Source organism: Mastigoproctus giganteus, chromosome 6 (genome assembly GCF_048544385.1).
Source record: "Mastigoproctus giganteus isolate SK-2022 chromosome 6, ASM4854438v1, whole genome shotgun sequence".
In the NCBI taxonomy this organism is placed as follows: domain Eukaryota; kingdom Metazoa; phylum Arthropoda; class Arachnida; order Uropygi; family Thelyphonidae; genus Mastigoproctus; species Mastigoproctus giganteus.
The window spans coordinates 177,164,329-177,170,328 of record NC_143580.1 but is presented as its reverse complement, the minus strand read 5'-3'; positions in this window follow the sequence as shown (position 1 = coordinate 177,170,328).

Here is a 6,000-nt window from a genome sequence, read left to right as displayed (position 1 = left end):
CTTGTCTGACAAATCTGTAGGATATTGTGATGTGGTTACAAAGGAACTGGATGCAAAAAATAATTTTGAAGTTTTCTGAGCAATGCAGACAGGCTGCCAGGACAGGTCATGGGGTTTTGTCAATTATATATAGGAATTTTGCTAGCAGGGAAAAGGAGGTGATTATCTCTGTATAAGGCAATAGTCAGGCCACGCCTTGAGTACTGCGTACAGGTCTGGAGGCCTCATTTTAGGAAGGATGTAGATTTACTTGAGCGTGTACAGAGAAGGGCAACAAGATTGGTGAGGGGAATGAAGGGATCCTCTTACCAAGAGAGGCTTAAGTGCTGCAAATTGCAGTGGCTGGAGACCTGGCACCTGCGCGGTGATCTGATTGAGGTATATAAGGCCTTGAATGATTCTGTAATCATTCAAGGTGAATTCTGATGCGATCCTTCCACTTGTTCAGATTACGAACCTAAGGGGGCATAAATTCAAATTAAGAAAAGACAGATGTAGATTAGATGTGCGGAAATTTGCCTTTAGCCAGTGGGTGGTTAATTGCTGAAATAAACTTCCATCTGTCGTTGTGGAAGTTGATAGATTAATTAATTTAAGGAGGAACTGGATAGCCATTTGGAGGGAATGGTGTGATTTTTTTTTTTTTTTTTGGCTGATGCTGCATAAGCTCATACACTTGCTTTGTTGCATCAAATGCCACCGCTACTACTACTACAGACAGATTGTTGTTAAAACAACAAGGCAGTTTTTGACTTCACTGAATTAATGGAAATTGTTCTGGCCACAAGGGGATAACCCACAATTTTATAAGTGTTGTCAGATTTCTGATGATGATGACAGAAAGGCTCCTGTAACAGTAGAAAATCATAATCTCCCTGAAGGGAAGCAACCCTAAGCTCATCAGCGACCGCCCTACAGCGTTGGGCATTGACTAGCAGGACTTTTAAATAAAATTGATGTGATATGTTACTGTACTTATATTGCTTAAAAGTTGTATTATCCATGTAATATTCGCTGTTTTGCCACTTCAGCTGCACATAAAAATTCGGGGCAGTACGAATCTCGTACTGAGGCGTTAAAATCCGTGTGTTTTCGCTTGCAGTTAATGCATTTAGGGGAAATTCTCTTTGTGTAGACAATCGGCGAAAATGTGCCCGCCGTCCGCGCAATGGCCATAAGTAACAGCCTGATGGGTACAATTCTGCGTCAATTGACCAAAACACAACGAAAACATTTAGTGACAACCGTAAATCTTCTCAACTTGTGTGCAGAAGAGCCCAAGTAAAGTCTGTTGTTGTCCATTATATGCTTCAAAATCCGGAGGGAAAAACCTATAACCCAATTTATAACTTTATTTTTGGGGGCAGAGCTAAAGCGAAAACTTCATGAATTTCTTCTAAAGTAGGTCCGTAGTCTTTAAGGTTTTTATTGTAGATGTCCTCAATGATATCGTCCCTTGAAAATTCTTACGGGATATATATACTAAAATTGTGGGATAAGATAGTCTTGGTTTGTCAGCCTTGAAAGAAATACAGTCTGTGCAATCTTTTCCAAATAATCTTTATTCGTTGTTTCAATTAAAACTTTTTTGTTTGGCACAATTCTGATATTTCTTATCTTGACATTTTTAGGTGGTAGTAGTGTGGCATGTGATGCAAGAAAGCAAGTGTATGAGCTTATGGAGCATCAGCCAAAAAAAATCACACAACCATTCCCTCTCAATGTTTGTCCAGTTCCTCCTTAAATTTATTTAAACTATCAACTTCCACAACGACAGATGAAAGGTCGTTCCAGCAATTAACCACCAGCTGGCTAAAGGCAAATTTCCACACATCTCTTCTACATCTTCTTTCCTTAATTTGAATTTATGCCCCCTTAGGTTCGTAATCTGAACAAGTGGAAGAATCCTTTCAGAATTCAGCGTGCACAACCCATTCAAGGCCTTATGCACGTCAATCAGACCATCGCGCAGGTGTCTAGTCAACATTGCAATTTACAGAACTTAAGCCTCTCTTGGGAAGAGGTTGTTGCCCTCTATGTACATGCTCAAGCAAATCTACATCCTTCGTAAAACGAAGACACAAGGCGTGGCCTATCCATGCTTTATATAGAGGGACAATCACCTTCTTTTCCCTGCTAGCAAAATTCCTATATATCATTGACAAAACCACATGACCTGCCTGGCAGCCTGTTTGCATTGCTCAGAAAACTTCATATCTGACTGGACAATTACTCCCAGGTCTTTTTCATTTTCTTCCACCATAAGTGTAGTACTACACAGTTGGTACGTTCCTCTGGGGTTACTTCTACCCATATGCAGTACTTTGGATTTGTCAAGTTTAAACTTCAGTTGCCAATTCTCATCCCATTTGCCAAAATTTTCTAGACCCTGTTGCAGTAGCACACTGCCATTGCTGTCGTTCACTACCCAGCCAACCTTTGTGTCATCTGCAAACTTCGACGCTAAGCCTGACATACCTTCATCAATATCATTGATCAATATACAAAACAACAGTGGACCCAACACTGAACCCTGTGGGACTCCACTAATAACATTAGTCCACAAAGAGCAGCTCTCATTGATTTCCATCCTCTGTCTTCTCCCACTCAATCATCCTTTTATACATTGTAGCAACTTACTTTTAATACCATTCTGCTCCAATTTTTACAGTAGTCTCCCATGCGCAACAGTGTCAAAAGCTTTCCCGAAATCCAAGTATATGACATCAAAATTATTTTTTGCATCCAGTTCTTTTATAACCACATCATAATATCCTATCAAATTTGTCAGACAAGTCTTTCCCTTAACAAACCCATGCTGTGTCTGAATTATTGCTGCAGTCTTGTCTAGCTGATCCTGTAATGCATCTTTAACCAGTGACTCCATTATTTTACCCGGAACAGAAGTTAAACTAACTGCTCTGTAATTACTCGTGTGACCCTTCGATCCCCCTTGATGAATTGGAGATACATTTGCACATCTCCAGTCCGTGGGGACCTCCGCTGAGTCCAACGATGCTCTCTTAATTACGGCTAAGGGCTTCCTTACTTCATTTGCCGTCTCCTTTAATATAACTAGACAGATTCCATCCTAGGCTTCTGTATCATAATTTAAGTTATATGTATCCCATGCATTTTTTTTCTGTGTCACATGTCTAATTAGTTCTGACTTCTATTTAGGCATAAATATTGAGCAATATTTCTTTGTTAGTATGAAAAGCCTGGTAGCTTCCAAGATTAATTCTTTGAATGCTTCCCATTTTGAATTTGATGTTGGTAACATCATCAGTTGGTTCCACCGTATTAGAATTTAAATACTGTCTCAGACCACGTAGTCACCTTTACGAAAGGAAAAACCCTTACCTTTACCCTTGACGGTAGTTACCTCTTTGAGTAAATCCCACTTCAACACACTGTGATCACTGCCACCTTGTGGTTCCTTTATCTACAGATTCTTGACGCATGAAGAATCATTACTGATAACCAGATCAAGAGTATTACTCCCTCTAGTTGCCTCCCGAACATGCTGCTCTAGAAAACAATTATCCAATAAATCCACAAAAGCCTTGTGTCAGTTACCAACGCACAAATTCCAGTCAGTATCCGGGAAATTAAAATCACCCATTATAAGACACTCTAATTTACTGGCCCACTCTATTTCTCTGCACATTTGCTGACTATACTCATCAGATTCATTTGGCCTTTAGCACAAACATACTCTTATTTTTCCTTTCCCAGTGCTTATTTGACACCAAACCGATTCAATATTGCATTGTCCACCAACGTCAATTGGATGTACTTCCTTAGATTTTATGTGTTTCTTAACTAACAGCATAACCCTCCTTCCTTCCCGACCTGTCTATCCTTTCTGGACACATTGTACTCCCCAAATTCCAGTTCTGCACTGCTTATGTCTGTGTGACACCATACTCCAATATCCCAACAATATCTGCCTTTGATGTCTTGACTAGCATCTCAAGTTCATCGAATTTATTAACTATACTCCTAGCATTGGTGTACATGCAAGTATACATGCACCTGTTTCTACTCTTAGTTACCCCCACATTGATGATGTATCCGTCATCAGTGTGGGCTCGCCATAGGCATCGGCTTCTTTGTTCATTGCCTTCTCTATTTAGTAGCGTCGTCAATTTTAAGGAGGTCATGACTGCGTTTTCAGTCGATAAGGATTTGTTGATAGGGGCGCAATTCCTTTTCTTAGGTCCCTTGCTGCCCTTTTCTTGTTTGTTTGTTTGGTGCGGATCTACTATCTACTTTGTTGTTATGCGTTGTTATGCAGCGCGATCAATATCCTCTTCCTTGCAAAAAAATCTGTGCTACCTTACTGAACGGTTTGTATACTTCTTCTTCTTCTTCCGTGTCCATAAAAGGTGTTCCTGGTTACGGGGAAGGTATGTAGTCTTGGTTATCAAGATGCTTCTTGGATCCTCGTAGTATTCCCCTGAGACAGACTATTTTAGCCACGTTGTGAAAAAGATCCATAAAAATTCATCACGTCATTAATGGGATTCGAACTCATATCTTTTTCACACGGTGTAGGGAGGACGGTAATTATACCAACTGTGCAACCCTCCTATTACCATGCTTGTATGTGTTGAAGAAAGGGTTACCGGAAAAGAGAGAGAGAGAGAGAGAGAGAGAGAGAGAGAGAGAGAGAGAGAGAGAGAGAGAGAGAGAGAGAGAGTAGTAGTAGTAGATAATGTGCTCCCCTAAGAATATCAGAATAACAATTTAATTAACGAATCCTTACAGACTCATTCCACTCCCCTTCACACACATGCCGACTTTCAAATTTTGCAGCATGTCTTTTCGATAGAGATTTCCATGACGATCTGAACAGATATCTCAACTAGTTAACAACTGTCACAAATTAACTCAAGAACTCGCCTTTCGTTGTTTATTTCATCTAGTTCTGTTTACTTGAACAATGATAACATGAAAGGTTTAAGTCCTGCAAATTGCAGAATTTAAGCCTTTCTTGGTAATATCAACCCTTTGTTTCACTCACTAATCTCGTTAGCCTTCTCTATACTCGTTCTAGTAGCTCTACATCTTTTCTAAAATTAGGCCCCCCCCCAGACCTGTATGCAGTACTCAAGGTGTGGCCTGACCATTGCCTTAAAAGGGAAAGTACCTTTTTATTCCTGCTAGCAAAATTCCTATATATTATTGACAAGACCCTCATGAGCTACTCTTGCATCATGTCTGCACTGCAATCAGATTTGAAGTTTTCTGAGCAGTTCAGACAGGCTGTACTCACGGGGGTATTGTCAAGGATATATAGAAATTTTGCTAGTAGGGATAAAGAGGTGATTATCCCCTTGTATAAGGCAATGGTCAGGCTACACTTTGAGAACTGCATACAGGTCTGTTCGCTTCATTTTAGTAAGGACGTAGAATTGCTAGAAAGAGTAGAGAGACGGGCAACAAGACTGATGAGGAGAAAAAAACAAAACAAATTATGATATTACGGTTCCCCGTAAATGATTACATCTACCCATTTATATACCCATTTATTACATCTACCCATTTATATACCCATTTATTACATCTACCCGTTTATATTTGTCTGTAAATTGTGTGTGTTCTCTTGTCGATTTGCCTGGACGAAAAATCCCAATTTCTGATGAGAAAAACCTTGCTATCTACGCCTGAGACCGACTAACTCAGCCACGGAGTGAAAAAAAGCCCACTAAATTTACTTGCACCATCGACGGGATTCGAGCAAGGGTCCTTTCCACCCGGTGTGGAGAACACTGTGACGACACCACTGTGCTACCGCGCAGACACTGGTGAGGAGAAGAAAGGGGTGCGCTTACCAAGAAAGGCTTAAGTTCTGCAAATTGCAGCGTCTGGAGACTAGGAGACACCTCAATCAGATAACCTAGCAGGTGATCTGATTGAGATGTATAATGCCTTGAATTGTTCGAGCTAGCTCAGTGCTGATAGGATTCTTCCTCTTGCTCAGAATCCGCACCT